This window comes from Monodelphis domestica, chromosome 6, assembly GCF_027887165.1.
Source record: "Monodelphis domestica isolate mMonDom1 chromosome 6, mMonDom1.pri, whole genome shotgun sequence".
Lineage (NCBI taxonomy): Eukaryota > Metazoa > Chordata > Mammalia > Didelphimorphia > Didelphidae > Monodelphis > Monodelphis domestica.
This window is the reverse complement of record NC_077232.1, coordinates 88,827,587-88,843,506: the sequence shown is the minus strand read 5'-3', so window position 1 is coordinate 88,843,506 and position 15,920 is coordinate 88,827,587. Positions and strand designations below refer to the sequence as shown.

Below are 15,920 nucleotides of genomic sequence, written 5' to 3'. Positions count from 1 at the left end.
AAAGAAATTTCCATTGTTTGATCTCTGTCTTTTTTGTAAGATCTTATCTTTATCCTGATGAAATATAAGTAACAAAATAGAAGGGTGCTCCCAATAACTTGTTTTCAGGCATTTCTAGTTTTCCAAGATCCCCTTCTTAGAAGGTTTGCCATTTGCTTCAGACTACATCTACAATGGCAAAGTTATTGATCTTTTGAAGCATGGCAGTACTGCGGTGGGAGGGAGCCTAATTTTCATAATCTATGACTTCTAGATTGTTTGTTTTGAATATTTTTGATGCCTTGTAGACTTGTGAGGGGTATACTTGTAAATATACACCTGTCATCTGAATTCAGTCAACTTTCTTTAAAATTAGTTTAAATTTCAGATTCAAATTCTACAAACATTCCTTTCTCAAATTCCATCTAAAATACATTTGATAATAGAATTTTACAGTTGGAAAATATTTGTTTCTGCTTATTCAACTCAACACAAAATCATTCTTTGCTGTTATTACTGGTTGTGTATAGTACCAGTGAGATAGGTATAAAATGCATCCTGGTTCAATTAGTTTCAACATTTATTAAACCTCTTTGTTCTCTAGGGCACTGTGCTACATGCTGGAGATAGAAGCAAAGATGAAACAGTTGCTGCCCTCAAAGAGCTTACATCCTACAGCTGAGGAAAGAGGGGATGGGGAGGATGTTAGGAGAAGCTCAGGTATATATCATGTGTACAATTAGTTAATCTACAGTAAAATAAGAAGAGAAAGAAGCTCTAACGCACCATATTCTAAGGTCCCTTCCAGCTCTGACATTCTATGATCTACATTCATAGGATCAAAGGATTCAGAACTGGATGGGATCTTAGGCAGAGCATCCAGTTCAACCCTCTTGTTTTACAGAGGAGGAGCTCAAGAAGCAGAGAAGTGAAGGAACCTAACCAAGATCACAGAAGCTAGTAGTAAGTACCAGAGTCAAGATTCAAACCCAAAACCTTTGAGTCTATATCTGTTGCTTCTTTTGTTTTACCATGTTGCCAGGTTTCTTCTAGTTCTGGTCTTTTTTCTTCTGTGTTCCAAGGTTCCCTCTAGCTCTTATATTCTGATTCACTTCAGTGGTGATTCTAATCTTAGAGATACAGGTGTGAAATATTTGATAATCCTGTAATCCTTTGTCCACTCACCAATTCTAGTGAACATGGTAGAGGACTACAGAAGATCAGTAACAAATGGACAGATTTGAAAGGCTTGAGTCCATAGTCTCTGGTGTGACAGGCACATATTATGCAAACTCAGCTCCTGCAAACCCATTCCAGAGGTAAGATAAATCACAATCTTTATATCACAAGTTTCTCTTAGTCCCTTGCTTTCCACCTAAGGTTTCTTGCACAAAATTGTTCCAGGAGAATTCATGAAGTTACGGTTAAGGTTTCCTGTCCACATCTGTGAAAAACTAAGTGACTGATCAAAACAGTAATCTAAGGGACCCATGATGAAAATGAAATCTTCCTCCAGAGGAAAAAATAATATACTCTGAGTGCAACTTGAAGCATACTTTTCTTACTTTATTCTTTTTCTTGGAATGTGTGTGTCTGTGTGTGTTTTCTTTGCAATGTGGCTAATTCAGAAATATGTTTTGCATTACTTCACATGTATAATTGATGTCATATTGCTTGCCTTCTCGAGGGATGCAGGAGGGGTGGGAGTCAGAGAACTTGAAACTCAATGTTTTAAAAAATTTCTATTTATAACTTAGAAATATTGAATGAAAGAAATAAAAATCTATTTTAAAAAAGAATTTTCCCATTCAGCCTTCCTTTGGGGTATAAAAGCCTCTAAAAGAGGAAAAGTTAGTTAGGTCAGTTCCATAGTGAGTTTCAGCTTTCTCCATACCAATATACAATATGATATCAGTAGTGCCCAAAAGTATTTCTCAGAGGCAGAAAACTGAATCTCAGACCTAGATATGTTGAATTGAATTCCCAATTCAATACAAATCAGAATGAACCATAGGGTTGCTGATTTCTACTTGGTTTTATTTATCCTTCATGAAATATCTCTAGTCTTCTAGGACTCTCCTGTAAATAAATCTTTCCTAGCATCTTAGAATTTAAATACTGATTGGTTGTCTCATCAGGCAATGCAAACAACACTCATATATGTCAGGAAAGTAAAATTTTAAAAAGATCAAATTTTGTTTGCACCATGAATTATCAATTATTTCTAAAATGTGCTGTCAAAAGATGTCAGTTGTTTGCTATAGACCCAAGTATAAAAGTTTCATATGAGCAATAAATAGAGTATTTTCTTGTGCTATTTATTTTTAGGAGAATTCAAAAAAGATACTGCAGCATCCTCCAAGCACCAATTATCCCAAGAGAAAAAGGAAGATCAAAATTTGAACAAAGAAGAATCATATGAAGAAATAAAATCTGACTTGCTTCATTTTTAGGGTCTAAATCTTCAAAAGAATTTTGCATTGCTTGACCTCTGGTTTTTTTCTTTGGAATTTTTTTTCTTTACTGGTGAAATGTAAGTAACTGAAAAGGAGGAAGCTCCCAATAACTTGTTTCCATTGTTTATGGTTTTCCAAGAGCTCCTTCTTCTCACATAACCTAGATATCATCTCCCACAATATCTTCTTTCACTTCTGTCTCACATAAAGAAGTGACCCTTCTCCTTACTGAACTGAACCCCACTAATTATTTTACTATTAAAATGATCACAATCCTACTTTTCCATATCCATATAACATTACTCTGAGCAGGAGCAAGGGTTCAAATATTTAGGTATGATTTCCAGATCCAGACAGAAAAACTACAAACAGATCTGGTGGGACTGAAGGTCTATGGAAGAATGGTCGAAAAATGAATCTGGTAGCTTAAACATAATGTCCATGCTTTGCCACTTTGATGTTCAAGTAATGTATACTAGCAAGTTTCTTGTAATGAATCTTCCCACTTACAATGTTCTGTGATAGCGATGTTTTTTGGGGTTTTTTTTTGCTTTAAAAAAATCTCACATGATTTTGCTTGTTAAAAAATATTAATGTTCTCTTAATTGCCATATAGGTTACTCAATATTTTTAAAATATAAAGATGTCATAATTTAGATGGTTTCAGGGCAGGAAAACCTGGGAAATGGAGTTTGCAAGATTAATATTAACTTCTATAAAAGGGAATAAATGAGTTTTCTTAAAAAAAGAAATATTTTAGCTACTATAAAATGCTTAATTTCTATAAAAAAGAAAATCCAGTAAATATAATACTTATACAAACTATGCATCATCTTATCCTTAAATTGCTTGTGGAATTCCAGTTGCCTTATAGCCTTGCTAATGTTTAAGTCTGATAATTTCCCTCTTCTGCAAAAAAAAAAAAAATCCATTGGTTTCATACTACCCTATAGTATATATAGTAAACCTCCTTAGCTTGCTATTTAAAAATCTCAATACACTGGTTTCAACTTAACTTTCTAGCCTTATTTCATGCTATTTTTGTTTAGTTGTTATGTTATGTCTGACTTTTTATGCCCTCATTTGGGGTTTTCTTAGCAAAGATACTAGAATGGTGTGCCATTTCCTTCTCCAGATCATTTTATAGATGAAGAAACTGAGGCAAGTATATTACTAGTTATTCCAAATCTTGCCCTGCTATCATTCATCTTGGTATATTCAAGAAGATGAATACCTATGTCTACCACAAACATGGCATTCCCAGTCATGGACACCTCATTAAATCCTCTGTGTTTCTCATTTTCTTCATCTATAAAATTAAGTCCATAGGATTTATAACTGGAAAGAACCTAAGAGATATTCTAGTCAGAATCACCAAATCTGAGAGATGAAAGCATCCTCAACAGCCTAGAATCTAGCTTGGCCCCTAAAAAACAGGAATTCTTACTATCATGAGCCCAACAAATGGATGTCCAGTTTGTTCCTCAAAATCTGCAAAAGGGAACCTCTCAAGTCAGCTCCCTCTACTTTTAGACAACTCTAATTGTTGTTTTTCCTGATATCAAACTTAATTATGCCGCATTGCATCTTCTAACCCCTTCTCCAGGTTCTGCTCCCTTGGGCCAAATAGAGCTAGACCACTCCCTTATTCTATTTGTAATCCTCATGCGTAGGATAATAATTGATACACTTCACAAATGCATTATCATACATTTATTTCATTACCATAGTAGGGAGGTAGAGAAGAATGTTTTTTGTAGTCCCTTAGACCACTCCCATCTAGGAGAATGAGGGATTATTATGGCATGTAACAGAGTTAGAGAAAGAAACCTCTTGCAGAAGAGAGGGTAGAAAACATTAAGCCAAAAGTCTTGTAGGGTCACACTAGAGATCATGGGTAATCAAATGTAAAGAAGCTACATAGGAGCTGGAAAAGGATTCTTAGCAAGTTTGAAGTCAGGAAATCTGGGAGGCAAACTACAAAGGGATAGTATTGGGAAGTATGTTTAACAGAATCACTTCTAGCAAGGGATAGGGAAATGGATATTTTTATTTAATTTAAAAAATCTGAACACTAAAGATTCTCAATCAAACTATTATTTTAAGATTAAATGATTTGCTCTTATTCTACTCCAAAAGTAGATAATAGCCACCTCAACCTTCAGTTTTCATCATTCCTAAGAATGAGCCATTTTCTATGTACTTTAGTGCTTTTGTCCTCAATACTGGAGCAACAGAGGCCTCATTCCATGGAATACTGGTCTGGAACATTTCCCCAAAGAGGGTTATTTCCTTTTAACAAAACTATTGGATTCATCTGACTCTTATACAGTCAAGAGACTATGGGGTGGGGGGCAGCTGGGTGACTCAGTGGATTGAGAGTCAGGCCCAGAGACTGGAGGTCCTGGGTTCAGACACTTCCTAGCTGTGTGATCCTGGGCAAGTCACTTAACCCCCATTGCCTAGCCCTTACTGCTCTTCTGCCTTAGAACCAATACCCAGTATTAATTCTAAGATGGAAGGTAAGGGTTTAAATTTTTTTTAAAGAGAGACTATGGGGTGAAGTGAATTCCTCTTTCTGAACAGTCATGAACTTATCTCCACATCCACCCATCATCTGGAGTGAATCACATTGCAAAGATATTGGTACAGATTCTTGGGCAAAATGGGCTTTCCTCCCTCTGCTATCCAGATTCCTTTGACTAGTCTGGCTCCTAGGTTTTCTTTCTATGACAACTTCCTCTTGGCTGTAAGCTTGTTTGATATCATGCTTGTCAACCAGAGAGAAATTCAGAACATGGATAGAACCAAATCTGGCAGCAAATCTTGCTGTCACATCTGCCCTGTAATTCCCTAGGGATATCTCATTCTTGTCAAAGGAATGAGCCTTGCATTGGATCACTGCAACTTCCTTTGGTAAGTCTACTGCTTCTAAGAATTGTGATATGAGATTTTCATATGCTATCTTTCTTCCAGCTGTTGTGACAAATCCCCTGTTCTTCCATGTTTGTCCATTAGCAAATAAAATTCCAAATGCTTAAGCAGAATCTTTATATATATTAACCATTTTGCCTTTTTGACAGCTCGAGTGCTTTTATAAGCCCTTTAAACTCTGCACCTTGGCATGTAAAAATGTAAAAATGGCATGACATGACTTGGCAGAGAAGCATGCCAGAGAGTTTTGTCAAGTGTCACTGCCGCTGACCCGGTCACCCTCTTCCCTTTGAAAATATACGAAGAACCATCTGAAAATATTTGAAGGTCAGGATCATTGAGTGGTATATCCCTCACATCTTCTCTGGTTTTATGTACTGTCTCTACCATTTGGGTACAATCATGTAGAGGCTTTTCTCCCAATGGTAGATCATGGATTAATGTATCTGGATTTAATGGTGCATATCTATATAAAATCAAGTTGTCATTTGCCAGCAAAATGATTTCATACAACCTTGCCAATGTAAATGCATGTCTACTCTGGGACTTCAATTGTTTTTCTAGCTGGTGTACAAGTAAACATGTAGCTTGCATCTCAGCCCTAATTCATTAGCTTTTTTAACCATGAGGGCAGTAGCAGCAATGCTATGCAAACAATGCATCATGTCTCTTTTGACATGATCTAGAATTACACTGAAATATGCAATAGATCTTAAATTCAATCCTAGATATTGGGCTAACACTCCAAAAGCTATTCTTTGTGCCTCATGGACATACAAATGAAAATCTTTGTTGTAATTTGGTATGCCAAGGGCTGGGGCTGTGAGGATAGCTTGCTTTAAGGTGGACAGAGCATTTAGATATTCTTTTGTGAGCTTCAATGGCTCTTCAACCTCATTCTTGATTAGATCTGTGAGGAATTTGGAGATATGTGAATACCCTGAGATGTATTGAGGTGAGAACCTGTTCTGCACAGGAATTCCCTAAGTTGCTTCTTTGTCCTTGTCAAGCTTTGTCAGCTTTCAGTTTGCTTACTAAAGTGTTCATTCCTTCTGCCTTGTCAGAGTAGTCTCGAGAATTATGATGTTGCTTTTCCTTTGTATGAATTATGTTATGATGCTGTTTTAAGGATTTGCTATCCCTATTTGATTTTGTAATCTCCAGAACCATTCTGCATGCTAGAAAGTTCTCTAAATGTGATCTGATTTCTTCCTTGCTTTTTATCTATGCGGTTTAGTATGCCATCTTGTGAATCAAAAATGTCATGTTTTATTTCTGCAATGCTGTTTCTCATTTCTTCTTGCATTTCAATTATAGACCTCTGCTTTGCACTAATGTTGTTTCCCATACTCTGCTTCATGTATAGTCCTCCCATCATTAAATTTTTCTCCCTCTCTTTTCCATCCCCTTTTCTCCATTCTTTAGTTATGTTTCCATGTTTCCCTCTTTTAGGTACCTCCCAAAGTTTCCCATTGTTTTCCTCTCTGTGTGCTAATCATAGCAATTATCTGGCTTCATGCTGAGTAAGTGCCCTTTGATACTAAGTCAGAGTAATGAAGTTTAGCCCCTTGGTAAATTGCATTTTGTATAGATTTTAAATTTGGGGTCTCTTCTTCCCTAAGCCTGCAGTGACTACAACATGCTTTCTCATTGGTCTGTTGCCTTCCATATGATCTGTTATTATATACTCTACCCTGTGAGTAGGTATTCTGGTATCTCCCTCCTTTGTTTTGTCCTTGTTCATATCTTTGTTTTTGTTGGCAGTTTCTGATTATGTGACCTATTCTCAAGCACTAAACACATTCCCTACTGTCCCTCTGTCCCCTTTGTTGGTATTGTGGGGTCTGCCTGTTAAATGTTTTTATTGTGGCCAAGTTCTTCACCTCCTCTATCTCTTTTTGTTTGAGCATTTCAGTGGTATCCTGCAATTTCTTTTTAGCTCATCTTTTCCCCTTTCCTGTTCCAATTGGTTCTCATACAGATATGTGGCCATGTCTCTTAGTTCATTAAGAGAAATTGAATCATATTTCAGGAAGTAATTCTGAAAGAAGTCCTTCAACCATTTATCACAACCCTGTAAAATTGTCTCCCAACAAATGCCAAAGACTCCTGGGAGTCAGGATTAAAGCTCATTAATCCCTCGAAATTTTCTAATAATCTGTCAATAAGCTTGAAGGATATTCTCTTTTTTCTTGTTGCAGCCTGTCAAACTTCCCCCAGGCATTGGGTCATTCAGACAGCTGTTTGATTGCTTGCAACAAGTCTTCCTGGCATTTCTTTAGATAACTCATGCTTGGGGTTAGGGGGGTTGCAAAACCAAAATCCTCATATGATTCAGGCCAGCTAGTAAGAGAGGAATCCTGTCTTGGCCTAGCAATAAAATTCTTGTTTTCATGGGGGGTAAAAAGCTCCCCCCAAAAATCTCAACATTCCTAAAATCAGGCTCATACAATCTAAACACTCTTTTTAGTTTTTTAGTGTTTTATGGAGTTCAGAAATGAATTTTGACATTCTCTTACACAGTGAATCCAAGTCTTGGGTAGTAAAAGACTTGTGGATCTTTTTATGTAAGATGCCAGAGTTATCAGTCAGCTTTGCCACATCTTGGAGAGGCATGATCATGTGTGCCCCCAATCACAGATATCAGATGTATTATTGCCTTGAATTTCAGTTGTGCCTGCTGTGGTATTCACCCCTACTGCCCCTAATGCTGTACCTTTAGTTGTCCATGTCAGTATTCCCAGTCACATCTTCTTTAGTCACTTCCCCAATCACCATGTCCTTCCCCTTTCCCATGTTTTCTTGTTTTTTAATCATATATTCCTGACAAATTTCAGTTAGAATGGGTATCTGTTCAAATAATGCCTCCAATCTATTGTCAAGGACATTGTTTTAAAACAGCTTTCTTCTTCATGATGATATTAGCTCCAACAGAGATGTAATTCATTGCCTGTACCACTGCCATAAAAACTACATATAATTGAGGGAGAGTGTTCCAGAGAAAGGACATATCCAAAGGTATATGGGTCCAAGAACTTGTCATGTTTACCCCAGTACCTATAGTATTGTCAATTATTCCTGATATTGTGTTATATGTTACACAATATCCCCAGTAAACCATCAAAACCCCCATTAAAGTTGCCCAGAATAACAACTGCAACATCTTTTCCATGTAATCCCTTCTGTTGTTTCTACTTGTTGGGCCTCACTTAGTTATCAATATGTCAGATATTAAGTGCTTATTTCTTTATAGATGTTTATTGACAATGGCTACTCTACCCAGGGGTTCTAACTGTTGACAGTTGACAGTTGAAAATGTCTGCTGTCAGACTTCTGGGCTTGTCTTAGAGGGTTTGTTCTTGTCCTGCTCCTTAAGATGGCTATCTTCCCCTTTGAGTTCCAACTGTCAGTTTGTGACAGTTGAAAATGGTGGATATTTTTCCTGGGGTGCCAATTGTATTAGAGGGTTGGTTTGGATATAATGGAAAAAGACTTAATGATAAATGCTCAGAAGGTAGAAGGACAGTGAGATGGATTTCCCCCTTCTGTCTTCTTTAAATATGTCTCTCCACTAACCCTGCCTTTACTCCCCTTTAATAACTGATTTAATGGGTGAACCTCTTCCCTTGAAGAAAGAGAGAAATCATATATCTCCCACTTCCAATATGACAAAGAAGTCAATTTAGGATAACTGAAAACTTTAACAAATTGTTGTTAGGGGTAAGATAAGAAAGATTGATCTATAGGAAAGAGGGTAAAGGAAATCCCTGTCTTTCTAAAATATCTTTTCCCCTCCCTCTAAAGTTGAGAGACTCCGGCTTGCCAGCCTGGTCTCTGAGAAGTTCAGGATTTTGTGACCCCTGGTCTATCATAGCAGAGCCAACGTCTTATGCTTGGTCTTGGAGAGTAGAATTAGTAACTGTAAAGAAAAATCTCAGACATAAAACTCAATCAATATGAAGTATATGCCCAGTATGTCAGTCTGGTCAGATAATCCTATTGTATCTGAGGTGACCCACTTCACCCCTAGTATGAAGTCAGTATTCTGTGAGTCACTATCTCCAAATTCACTGGCCTGAAGTATCCTTTGCATGACCAGGATGAAAACCATTGTCTCCAGCTTCAAGTAAGGCAGATTCTATAAATGGCTTAATTTCCTCTGGGATATCCACAGTTGATGTACATTGCCTGGCATATAGTAGGTGTTTTAAAATGCAAATTGGCTAAAAGGGGTGACTTCTGGATACAGTCTTCCTCTTCGGTCCAAATTCTTCAGGCAGTTGTGATAGATATCTCTGACTCAGAAGGGGATCAACATGTAATATCCTTATTATTAAAAAAAATGGTATAGAGTCTCTACATGAGACATTGTTTGTTGACAGTTATTGATCTGCAACTTGTGGGCCCTTCTCATAGCCCACTTCTTCCAGCACTCCTGTCTTCTTGAATATCAGTGGGCAATAGATGGTTATGATACATAATATTTACATCTTAACTGACCTTGGGGCTATTTTGTAGCTCGGCAGATTACCCAGCATTTCAAATATGTGATATAAGTTGGCTCTCCTCTGGTCCATTCTGTCATGTTTTCCCTGAACACCAAAGTAATGTTTTAGTGGAATTCAGTCTCCTGATTGAGGTAACTAAGGCATCATCTCCTTTCTTGTTCTCCTCTGATACTGAGTCTATGGTAAGACAGTAAGTTTCCTTCTTTAAGTGATGAGTATTTCTGAGTAATGCAATGAGTAGTGTGACCTTCAATCCTTCCCCTGTAAGATTACTTTCTGTCTACCCTGTATATACCTTGCTTGTACCTACTTACTTTCATATTGTCTTCTTCATTAAATTATAAGTTCTTTAAAAACACACACACACAAAAAAAAAGAATTGGATAATACCTTATACTAATCTAATCCAAACCAATACCTGAATGGAAATCCCCTTTAAAATATCTCTGAAAGGTGCCAATTTGCCTATAGTTACACACTCCCAGGAATGTGTTTTATATCTGTGTTTTGAAATATAGACTTATGGATTTGAAGGATTTCCTTTGTATGAGCAAATTGATTCAACTAGTAGCCACTTTAGTTTTTCCATATCTTGACATCAAAAGAAAGTAAATGTTACAAGTTGAACCCAGTGGCCAAGAGGGGGCAACATTTCTATAGAAAAGGATGATGCAGTTTTTTTGTTTTCTTTTGTGCTGTTTTAATAACATTTGAAGCACAAAACAAAAATAGACACATTAAAGCTGTAACTTCAAGGATGGATTATTCTCCATTGAAAAATACCAATAAACTTCCATAACTTTTGAAGTATCTGTTTTGCAGAGCAATGGTGTCAGAACTCATTTAGAACAGGGAGCACTAAATCATACATAAGGGTCCTTGTGGGCCATATATGGTCTTACAAAACCACATATTAACATTATGTTCCAAGGTATTTCTATTTAACTTGCTAAAGATTTCCCAATTACATTTTAATCTTCTGTCTGTGCTTGAAAGCAGCCTGTAGGTGGTGTGGTTGATATCTTTGGTGTTGTGTGGTTCAGCCTTATTTTCAGACAAAAGATGGCTTCTAAAAATCTGTGTTATACAGTATTGGAGTAGCCAGCTATCTAAACTGAATGGCATAGTTGATCTTTGGCAATTCATACTTTGGGATGAAAGGTAAACCATCTAATCTTTTAAATGTAGAAGACTCCATGGTTTTCAATTATGCATTATTGTCTGAACTTATGTTGAAATTTTATTTTCTCTTGTGTGTCATATTTGTTTTTTAGACAGGACATCAACAAACTGGAATACAACCAAAGGAGGGTGACCAGGATGATAAAGGAATGGAAAACATGCTGAATGAAAGTCTATAAAAGGAATGGAGGATGCTTAGACTGGAAGAGACATAATATAAGGGGGACATCGAATAAAAAGCTGCGAGGGACCATAGAATTTTTCTTCTCCATCTCTTCCTATTTATTTTTTTAAACTTTTACCTTCTGTCTTAGAATCAATTCTGAGACAGAAGAGAGGTAAGGGCTAGGCAATGGGGGTTAAGTGACTTGCCCAGAATAACATAGCTAAGAAATGTTTGAGGTCAGATTTAAACAGGTCCTCCTGACTCCTGGCCTGGCTCTCAATCCACTGAACAACCTAAATGCCTCTTCTATTTGTTTTTACAAATGAAAAAAACTGGCCCCATTGTGAGGCAGCTGGGTGGGTCAGTGGGAAAAGGAATGTGCCTGGAATCAAGAAGATCTGAATTCAAATGTGACCTCAGACATTTACTAGCTGGATGACCCAGGGCAAGTCACTTCACTTCTGCCTGCCTCAGTTTCCTCAACTGTAAAATGAGAGTAATAAAAGCACCTATTGTGTGAAGATCAAATGAGATCATATTTGTAAAGTACTTAGCACAGTGACTGGCAAATAGCAGTCACTTTATAAATGTTTGTTTCTTTCCTTCTATACAGGTAAAGTAACTTGACTACAAGTTCACAGAACTAATATGTAGCAAAGAAACAAATCTGACTCTGATGTTCATTCCACTAGACCATGCTGACACTTCATAATAGTTGTCAAATCAAATCAACAAGCATTTATTAAATGCTTACTTTGAGCCAGGCACCATGCTAAGTGCTAGAGGTTCAAAGAAAATGGTGTTGATTAAAAGAAAAAATTAGACTAATTTTTCATAGCTCCAAGGTGACAAAAATAGGATCCATGAGTGAAAGTTACAGGAAGGGAGATTTCTGCTTAATGACAAGAGTTGACCAGAGACATGGTGAGCTAATTTGGTAGGTAAAGGAGTTTGACAGAAAAACAAAGAAAGGGCAGCTAGGTGTCTAAGTGGATACAGAAGCAGGCCTAGTGAGGGGAAGTTCTGGATTCAAATCTGGTAGTCTCAATAATTTCTTAGCTGTTGTGACCCTGGGAAAGTCCCTCAATCCTGATTGACTACCCTTTACCATTCTTCTTCCTTGGAACCAATACTTAGTATCAGTTATAAAACAGAAGGTAAAGGTTTTAAAAAAGAAAAACATAGAAACTTGATTTGATGGTTAAGAAAAGATTATTTTACCCAGCCAACCTCCTATCTCCTTCATGCCTTGATTCCTATGAACTTTTAGCATCTCTGCCTTGTGGATGGATCCAGCTGTAAACATAGCCCTAGAATCACTGAGTTTGTCCTTCCCATTCAATTTAGACTCAGGAATATGGACTCCCTCTCCCTGAAATACAGAGCCCCACTTTGACATGAGGGAAGAGATAAAATAATTGGGCTACTGAGAAAAGAACAGGAATTGGCTCCCTGAGGAAAATCTTTATTAGCAGAAGCCCTGTTCAGCTAGAGCGGAATGATAATTATATCATTTTATAATGCCTCAAGGTTTTTACAAATTTACAAATTTAAATATATCTCATTTTGTTCTCACACTAGCCCTAGGAGGTAGGAACTATTATCTCCATTTTATAAATGAGGAAATTGAAGTATAGGAAGGCTGTCACTTGCCCAAAGTCACACTAGCTAGCAAATGTCTGAGTCCAAGTCTTCTTCATTCCAGATCCAGAGCTACATCTGCTCTGTCATTGAGCTGCCTCACTGGTAATTATTACATATCTAAATCCAAACCAGAAATACCAAGTGCAAAGGGTATTTTGGCAGAGTTGTCCTGGGACCATTTAAGAAGAGACCACATAACCATTTGTTAGAGCTATCGTGAGGGAGCATTACGCTTCAACTAGATGACCTAAGTTGGGCAACATGATATAAGGGACAGAATGTTAGATTTGGAATTAGAGAATGACCCAATTTTGAAAGTCAGCTCTACTACTTACGACCTGTGTGACCTTAGGCAAGTCTCTTCCCCTCTTTTGACATCCATTTCCTCTTTTGTATAATGAGGAAACTGAGCCTGATGGCTTCTAAAGTCCCCTCCATCTCTAAATTCATGATCCCATTTACTATCTCTTACTGTCAGCTTCTCTAATTTTGTTGAAATATGAAATATGATAAAATATACAATGGGGACAAGGACACAAAGAAAAATTCAGTTATAGGATGCAGCAATTTTTGAAAGGTTAAGTACTTGCAGAAAGACTTCTAGAACAAATAGCATTTCACAGAGCTAAAGTAAAGGTTGGTGATTTATTAGTTTACCTTTAGAGGGAGTCTTCAAAATGGCTAGGTTCCACAAGTGTAATCAAAAGCCCACTCTTCCTCCATGAATGAAAATAAACTGAACTCAAGCAATAAGATATCAACAAAGAAATTTCAAATGATGGCTACTGTACCCATTTGTTTATAGAATTGGAATTAATGGTTATTCAAGATGAAATCGTCACAGCTAGAAATTGGAGAAAATATATCCTTGTGAAGGCCACATAATTGATCAAATGAATATTATTAAAGGGAATAATAGAAATTGTGCAATTATATCTCTGCAGGTGACAAAAATTCAGCATCTACCAAACAATTAGCAAGTCAGTCTAGTGGCCAGTATCATACATCAGAAACTACATACATGGACACAAAGTAGAAAAAGTATGTTTTACAATTTTCATTTTTCAGATAAGAAATTAGAGCTCAGAGAAGTTTTGTAGCATTCCATATTCAGGGATTGATGATCTAGCCCAACTCTATATATTTTACATTAAGTCCCACAGATTAAGTAATTTGCATAAAGTCACACAGTAATGAAATGCCAGTCAGAGCCTAAACTAAGTCAGATTCCAGATCAAGCATTCCTTTCACTGTACCACAATGAACCCAGATTCAAATCCAAGCCATTTGACTCCAAGTTGAATGCTCATTTAATCTACATATCACATGACTCGGATTCAGCATGGATGATGCAAATAATAGAATTGCCTATTAGCAAGCTTATTTCCATCATTACCCAAACTTCAGTGGAATTTAGGCACTTCCAAGGACTTCAGACACTTGCCTGGACAGTAAAGGGGCAAAGAATATATGAACTTTATCTATTTTTCTTCTTTTTATAGATTAAATACAATAAAGGAAAAAGATGAGTTAGGATTTGCCACCCTCTGAAATGCTTCTTCTGTGGATTCAGTCTACTTTGTATTAACAACATTACCTGATCCATTCCTCCAAGTCCTACGTGTACCCCATCATCCCAACATTTGTCCAGTTATCTCTGGCTAGCATGAGTGATATTAATCTGCCATTAAACATTTTTTTGGTCTCTAGTTTCTTCATAAAAATGAAATAATAAGGGCTGAAATAATAAAGATGATGGCTTAGTAGCAGCAAAAGCTGGATCTGCTTCAAGAATCCTCATAATGAAATAAAAGCTAGCATTTATATAACCCTTTATAAATAACTTATTTTATCCTTACAACTCATAACTGTAACTTTACAAGTGAGGAAACTGAGGTTCAATATGGTTATAGATCAGAAACTGAGATATATACAGCAAGATAAATGACTTGCTAAAGTTTACCCAGAGGTACCAGGGTATAGATTTGAACCCAGAATCTCCGACTCTAAATTCAGCACTTCTCTTGAGAACTGTCACACCAGGTGAGCACTGGACACTCCTGATTTTTTGTGGAGACAGCTGATTTCACCAGAGGTCTAGAAAGGAGACAAATTTTATTTTCTATTCTATATCCTATTCTAATATTATTGAGGTTCAATATGGCCATTGGATATGGCCAACGACTGACATTTGTTTAGAGAAGGATATATTTTATTCAAAAAGAACCAAGGAAAACATTTAAATATGAAAAAGAAGCAAATATATTAGGGATTCAGGATGTCCATGGTAAAAGAAGAATCAAAGAAAGTTGTTAGGGTAGGAATATTGGAGTAGCTTTAGAGAAGTTGGAATAGAACTTCAGAGACGTTGTAAAGAGCCCTTGGGAGTGGGACAATAAAGGGTAGACACTGTGGTTGTAGGGACAATCCCCCATGACCACCTGAGCAGAAGCCAGGAATTCAATGAAGTCTGGAAAAGGAAAAATTCCACATATGTCAAAGGAGCATGAGAATTGTAATGATGGGGAATTGCAGTTATCCAGATGTCTGTGGCTACACAGCTCAAGGAAACTTTTTCTGATCTTGATATGTGCATGGGAAATCCCTTGTTGGAAGTGCCATGAAAGTTTGCTCTACAAAGTCAAATGCCAGTTATCAGCGTGTCAGTTTTGTGAAGACAATATGCTGCAGAAAATCTCTGGGCAAAGATCTTATATTTGAGGTACCCAGGTGAATGAATTTAAATAGATGGTGTAAAAAACAGTGATTCATGGCAAATCCTGACTCCTTTTCTGCCCCTTTACCCCTGCCACAGTAGGCAAAAAAGGACCAACTGAGTTGAAGGCCTCTTGAATTCTGTTTTGATTCAAACAAATATAGATTTGGAATTGGAAGAGATCCTGGAGACCATCTAACTCAACCTGCAAATTTAATGGATGAAGAAACTGAGTCCTAAATTGCAGTTAAGTGATTTACCCACAATGATATTGTCATCAAGTGGAAAAAGTTAAAACTCAAACCCAGGTCCCTTGATTCCAACTCCTACACTCT

At 37.0% G+C, this 15,920-nt stretch overlaps 1 non-coding gene across 1 annotated transcript; it reads left to right on the top strand.

Moving 5' to 3' along the window:
• The first annotated feature begins 781 nt into the window (after positions 1–781).
• Positions 782–840, top strand: MIR12366A (microRNA mir-12366a). Its single transcript, NR_162930.1, has one exon. It is a non-coding gene; the product is annotated as a microRNA mir-12366a (primary transcript).
• Positions 841–15,920: the final 15,080 nt, after the last annotated feature.